Source organism: Atta cephalotes (genome assembly GCF_000143395.1).
Source record: "Atta cephalotes unplaced genomic scaffold scaffold00003, whole genome shotgun sequence".
NCBI classification, from domain to species: domain Eukaryota; kingdom Metazoa; phylum Arthropoda; class Insecta; order Hymenoptera; family Formicidae; genus Atta; species Atta cephalotes.
Window position 1 is genome coordinate 4,024,191 of NW_012130067.1, and position 7,697 is coordinate 4,031,887.

Consider the following 7,697-nt stretch of genomic DNA (forward strand, 5'->3'; position numbering starts at 1 on the left):
TATATATATATATATATATATATATATATATATATATATATCCTCTTCTCGTTGGCCTTCTAGCCGGGTGGTCGGGTGATTTTCTCGGTTGAACTACGTGGCCTTCTCCGTTGCTATTTCTATTACAAACATATAATCTGGCCGGCTATACGTCGTTAAATGCGGAACTCACTAGATCGCGGAACTGCGCGGCGTTCATCAAGCTTTGTTACGCGATGAAGATGCCAAACGCGAGATTGTTGTGAAAGAGAAAGGCACGCGATCGAGATTTTATCATTCGATATTTTGTTATCGCAAAAATAAAAAACTGGCATGTTTCACTCAGTCAAGTGTTAGCAGCTTAAAACCGGTTTTTAAAATATCCTCGATTTTTAAAACAGCTCGCTTTAATCGTTAGACTGTTATAATGCAATTTGCGCCGCCGAGAATCTCCCTCTAATAATTCTATAACTGTATTTCGTCACATTACAACGTCACATTTCAAATCACATTCTAATCGTATTTGAACCAGTCTGTAAAAATAGTCAACAACATTAGACACATGGAGATGCGGCATCAAGGCCTAGTTCGTTAGTATTACAAGGCAAACGTGGAGTTACGAAAACGCGACACCGTAGCGGGTCTTATCAGATTATTAAAAACTTATTGGTTAATCTTCACGAAAGGGAACCAAGTGGGGCGAGATAACGTGGCTGCAATAACAACTACTCGAGAAACAAATATGCATACGTTACGCGAATCGTGCGTAAAGAACACGAGCGCCTGATAAAACCTCTCTGATCGAACCTCAAAATCGTTCATCAAAAATGGGTCAACGACATCGGCGAGTTGCGTAACGCGCGGTAACGCGTCATGTGCATTTATATACGCTTTCTGGCGACGGATGTGCGCGTGATGCGAGAGTGAATGTTCATGACCGTGAATAAAGCCCTAAACACAATGCGAGGCAGCGATAAGAATAGCGATAGGAATAGCATAGAAATAAGCGATATATAATTGTCTACCGTTGCACAATTCCGCGAAAGAAATAAAAATGTCAACCAATCTGATTTCATACATAGACTGTATATTAATATATTTCTTCCATCTGCTTCAAGGTTATAGCACATATAAACAGAATGAAAAATCTGGACGCTGATTGGTAGGCTATAAGGTGATAGACATAGAATTTCAATTCGTAGAGAAATTATCGCTATTGCCTTATTTCGTGTTCCTATGATTGACATTCCCGTTGGATTTCTCTGTTTCTATCGCTATCACTGTTGTCTCGCATTTAGGGCTTTAGACGAACGATCGGAATTAAAAACGTTTTGTATTCAATGTTTTTGTATATTATTTGCAAGTTCCGAATTCCATCGCGCACGATGTGTAATATTAGGGCTTGAAATTCCCAAAAATGTTTGTACTTGAAATAAATACACGGAGAAAATTTTTTCTTAGAATTTATCCTGAAAATATGACAGTCGTGGGACAACATTGTATTTCGAAGAACTTTAACGTAAATCTCTCTCATTCATTAATAAAACTACAATAAAGTATAAAATAAGTTTGATCAATTTTACTGAAGTGTATGGTAAAAATCTTTAAAATATTGTATTGTATACACAACTATTATATTTTTAGGGTAAATTTTAAAAGAAAATTCTCTTTTGTATACATTCGCGTTGAAGAGAGAGAAAGCGAAGATGCTAAGTGCAAAAGCAAACCTATTATCTTCTGTGATACCAATATTGTACAAAAATTAAATCGGTAAAGAAAGCAAATAACCTTTAGGAGTCGTTCATTACTAACATGAATTTATCAGACTGAATATTGTGATCACATAAAAATAAACGTATTATAATAAATTTTTTTCAATTGAAAGAACATTAAGGATATAACGATAACAGGCAAATGTATTTTGTTAATAAAAAATAATAGCATATAAAGTAAAGGGAATGCCACATTAAGGCATATCTGAGGTAAAATTATTCAACAGTTACATTTTACATTCAAAAGACGATTGCTTCAGAAGATAACATCTTAATTGAGAAAAGAATGTTTCATTATCATATTTAAATATAAATAGAAAGCCATGGTTCTATTCTCTGCAGAAGAAATCATTGGTATACTGGAATTAGGATGTGTTAATTCTCATCCGCCTTTTTCGCCGGTAATGATTCCCACGAAATCGGATCCTCGAGTGAATTTTCGTGGAACAAAAATTGCATACATCGCAATGCCTAAAGCTTCGAGTCACGAGAGAAACCATGCGTGATTTAATATTCACGGACGAAGAGGCGCGCATCTATTTTCCATGTCCCACAACGCTCTTCCTACGCTCGGCGCGCATATATGTCGCATACCATCATACACACAGATAAAACACGCGTAATACTCGCCGATTTATCGCGAGGGCAACCTCGAGATTCACGGTCGCTTCTCCACGTGTCGTTTCTTGTCCGTATCGCGATGCTTGTGTGGTGCTGTCTTCTCTCTCCCTCGCGGATCCCTCTACCATATCTTTTTTTTTCTCTCAGCACGCTTTTCGCCGTACTGTGCATCGAACTTTGGATATGTGTGAAGAAGATGGCCTTGGTCCCACGCGGCCATTGGCCGGGCCTAGAGGAAGCTCGAATCACTATTGGCCTGTCAACTTTTCGTACGGGCGAAGCTAAAACGAGTGAAGCCGAGCCGATACGATATGGCAAACACATATTTGCTTGCTAGCACACTCTGCATTGTCGACCTTGACGGGGCATTGACTGTTGTTCCCTTCCCTTGGCCGCCTCCTCCATATTAGAGTTTTGTCTCTGCTCTAATCAAATCGGCAACCGCTCTTATCTACTTGTGAAATTTGGATATTACTCCGTGACATATCACGAGCAATCGATGTCTCTCGTTATTTTTCAATCCAATTGCAATAAGAGTTTAAGTGTCTAAATTCAAATTAATTAAACAAAAGACACATACCACAACGCAAGTCCTTGGTAGCGAGATAATATTTTATTTCTGTCTTTATTTAATTAATTCCAATCTAATTGTTTTTAATTGAGAGGACTTATTGTTGCGTGAAATATAGTCTCAAATTTTTTAGAATGATACAAAAAAATCACGCCAAGAGGATTTACATTTTTTTTTCATCCAAGATTAGAGATCTCTTTTCGGTGACATTCATTATTTGTTATCGAAGTTTGACCCGAGATTGAGGAAATCCCCTCCTACAGTATCAAATTCACTTTTCTGAAGTTGTCCTTTGATAAATATTGCGGTAACTTTGACAACGTATCGGTCGCTGACATCGTCACACATTGACATTGAATTAAGCTGTAATTGCCGCCTTCACCCATGTATATTACACATTCGGTCACGATGCACGTACACAAGGCTCCGAATTATTATTACGTGGTAGGGGAACGATGACCGTCGTAAGAGGCTTCGTCGAAAACCCTAACTCCCAAAGAGCACTACCGGCTGGCCTTGGAATATGAATAGATTGCCCGCGAAGAGTGCATTGCACTGTTGCGTAACTAAGCGCGTTTTATTTGCAAGTTTGTGACGGTAGTCACGCCGCGCCGCCGGCGATCTCGCTCCTTGTTACTAGACCTTCACGTAATCTCATCGAAATGGCTATATATAATATTTGCAACGTATTTCTCAACTAACGTATGCCAGCAGTACATAAATAATACGGATGGTAACAAAATAGTAATGGCTTTAAATAACGCACAGTTTAATACTAATAAATAGAAGCGCCAAATACGGTCAAAGCTAAATCTTGATATCTAATGATATTTTTATATGAATTATTGAAGACATTTTCCAGAGTTCTTCGAACTGCACGCCGAACAATAGCCAACTTTTAGCAAGTTCTAATAATAGACTATGGATAAATTTAATAATTATACAGTTATAATTGTACAGTTGTTTTGAAGAAATGGCTTATGTATCGCATACCCTAAGAAAAAAATGTACTAAATTTTAATAAACATTTATTGTATTTAAATAAGACTAAACTCAACATTTACGGTAAATAAATATTTAGTTAAATAAAAAATGTTAGATAAATCAAATTAATCGTTCTCGTACAAAATAAATGTATATTTACAGTTAAATCTAGTTATTCAAGCAAATATTTATTAAAATTTAGTAATTTTTTTCTCAATGAAAAAATATTTTAAACAGCTATCTCTTTTCGCACGTTGCGATGTCAAGTCACTATCATTTATTCATAATTGACAACCTTCGCTATGACGGCGTTGCTGTTCGCTTCCCAAGCATAACTACGAACAATATCTAAATAGATACGCGCTGAGAGTGTTCGTGCGTTATCTCTTCTACTCGCTCATTCAGTAATAGCTCCGCTCGCTCGATGAGTCGATGACGGTGTTGCGGCGTGTCATAAATACGTCCTCGAGGCTTCGCGCGCGCACGTTACGCAATGCTCTGCCGAAATTCTTTGCAACATATTGCGCGTATATTTCTGCATGCGGCCCGATAACGGGAATAATAACGCATGTATGTGAGAAGTATTCCGCGGACCCGCTGCGGACTGCGCAACGTATTATAGAATTTATTAGTAGCCTCGGGACTATACGCCGATTAACTCTGCATATTTCATTATTTCCACAAGTGTGCCGACGAACCGCGCTGTCGCCTGGCTGTTCCATGCGTCTCCGAACGCAGTTCACATACGAGGAGTGTTTCATCTCCGACTGCCTTCGTATTACGAACCGCCGATTATTTCCATAGATGAAATAAGAATAAACTCTTATGGAATTGTCTAAAACTGTCATTTTAAAAAAAAGTGAGGTAGTTTAAATCACCTCCCTTTCTCTACATTGAACAAAAATTTACTAAATTTTAATATACATCTCTTTGAATATACTAAGCAAACATTTATTTATATATAAATATTTACTCAATAAAAAAATTATAGTTATAAATTAAAGTAATGATTTTCGTATCAAATATGTTTACATTTAATAAATATCTACTTAGAGTATTCGAACAAATACTTTTTAAAATATAGTATTTTTTTCAGTGTAAAATATCGAGAATTTTGAAGAATTTTATTGAGATTAAAGAGAGATGCTGATATAATTTGATACTTTCTAACGAAGATTGCTAAAGTCAAGGAATGCGCAGTCTATGATTATATTTTATGATTATATTTTACGAAATAAAATTTGTTCTTTTTAATCACACAAATTATGTGAGATCTATCTCTTTAGACATTCTTATTCTCTTTGTACACCAAGATACTGCATTTGTATGTTCCAAACTCCGTTTACAAAAGTCGTCATAAGCGAAGGAAGATGATCGCAAAACGCTTACACGCTTACGACCATTAGCTCTTGCATCGCGCATATAATGAGCTGTATATTTGCCCCGAATATCTGTATAACACGCCTCTCTTATATTGGATTATAAAAGCAGGGTGATTATTAATATATAGCGATAGATTAAAATAACGCGATAGTGCAAGAAAATTGTTCTCGATTGAAATTCGATATCGAAGATATGTTTGATATTTATTAGATAAAGAGACGCTGTCATTATTATACGCGAGACAAGTTCATGATGCAAACGTATTTCAACAAGCTCCGCGGGTGAACGCGGTATCACAGAGTCGTTGAATCCTCTCCCTCCGGGTACACAGCAAATCCAATATTCGTCGGATAAGAGGTTTGAAATTGAGCGCAACGGGGAGTACAAGGAAATATGATATCGCGCTGAGAGGAGGCTCAAAGAGTTGGATACACTTTGTGTACTGGGAGCCACTTGGAAAGACAGGTGCTTTGAGCCACCTGGTCATGCCCTCGTCACCTTCATTCTCTTCTCGCACTTAATTTCCTTATTCTGAAGGCATTGCCGATGAGACTTCTTCCCACATCCGTCTAAACGCACGAAGCTCTTTTATGAAACGTTCCGTTCACCTAATTCGCACGGAATCAAAATAATGAAGTAACACGATATCTATACACTGTTAAATCTATAGTGTCAAATTTAATCTAATGAGTCGCTCCTACTAAATATCTCGTTATTTTTTATTAAAACGATAATTAAATTTGACACTGTATAGTGTCAAATATAACCATTGTTTTTAGTATAAAATAACGATATAATTGAGTAGGAGCAGTGGCGTCTTACATTAAGCTAAATTTGACACTATAGGTTTAACAGGGTACGAATAACGAAAATATATATACATTTTCGTATGCAGCTAATTTTTGTTAATTAAAGTCTTAAGAACTTTCAATAAAAATCAATAAAAAAAAGTGCTTTAAATTAAGCTTTGTAAACATGATAGTAAAAGTTTGAGGATTTTTTTTTTAAAGAAATTTGTCGGAATGTTAACTACACCGCAGAGGCTTCGACGATCGGTCACGGTTTCTTTTCTCTTTTTACACGCAACCGTTCCTCGCTTTACTTGCAGCGGTCGCTCGTGTCATATTACACGCCCGCGCGCTGGCGAACGCGCATTATACTTGCGTGAATTACGAATTACGGAAGATCGTGTCCGAAGATGACCTACATACGCAGCGGGCTGCAAGAAAGGGCATCGACGTCAGGCGTGCTAGCCTCGGTTCCTTTATGTCGCGTTGTAGAGAGGGAAATGGTGGGCCGCTTGAAAAAAAAAAGGGTTCGTCGGTCACCGGCTTTCTTTGCATGCTGAAATTCCCGCGCTCGTCTGCTGCGCGCGATGGTGCCCGCTTACATTGTAAGCCGTGAGAAAGAAAATGCCCGCGAGCATCTTGTGCGTGCATCAAAAATTTTGCTAATTTCGCCGATCGAGTTTGATGATTCGCATGATTATAGAAGCGCGAGGTTAATATTTAATTTTTTTTTCTGCGATATCCATTAACTTTCCGCTAGTAACAAGGAATCTTAATTCTTCCGTCAGCAATAGTGATCTTCGAAAAAAAAAACAAATTTTTATATTTTTCCGGATTGTATAAAAATTGATATAAATTCTAATAAAAATTCTAATATACTTGTCAAAGCTTTAAGAAGTTCTTATTATCATAGAAATATCGGATTTTATAGTAGATTTTAATTTATTTATTTTTTTACAGATTTAAATTTTCAAAATACACAATTAAAATGTAATCTGCAGTGCTTTTAGTGATCTTATGCAGCAGAGAATTAATTTAGTTAACAATAATATAATAACAATAATAAAGGGTTCTAAATTATATAAATCAAAATTATAATAAGATATCTTGAGAAGAGTTCGAATTTAGGTTTCCTTAATTTGAGATTAGGTTTAAATACCAACTCAATGTGATTATCAATAGAATATATAAATTGAAGAATTGTTTAACGCAATAAGTTCTACGGTTGGTTCTTCAATATTCTATTATTTTTGTATACAGGGTGACGTTAATACATTTCGTCACCATCATAAGCAGTAGAGTGAATCGAACTGAATCGAAAAGTCATCTATCATTTTGCAGTTTACGCAAAGTAACGAGATATTAATTACTAAAAATTGTCAAATATTGATCTTGAATAATTTTTTACTTAGATATTGTCAACTTTAGAGAAAAATTGCAAGAGACAAAAATCATTTATTTTCTTCTCATAGAACTCTAAAAATTTTTTCAGAATTTTTTATCAACTTTTTAGTACTGCATTTTCTTATTTTTACCAACATGAGAAAATATTTTCAAAATTCTGAAAAAATTCTCAGAACTTTATGAGAAGAAAATAAA

At 36.0% G+C, this 7,697-nt stretch overlaps 1 protein-coding gene across 1 annotated transcript in view; it reads left to right on the plus strand.

Annotated features, from left to right (window-relative positions):
• LOC105625567 (zinc finger and BTB domain-containing protein 18) overlaps positions 1-7,697 on the plus strand; it is a 52,674-nt gene that overhangs the window by 21,668 nt on the left and 23,309 nt on the right. The gene's annotated exons all lie outside the window — the stretch shown is intronic.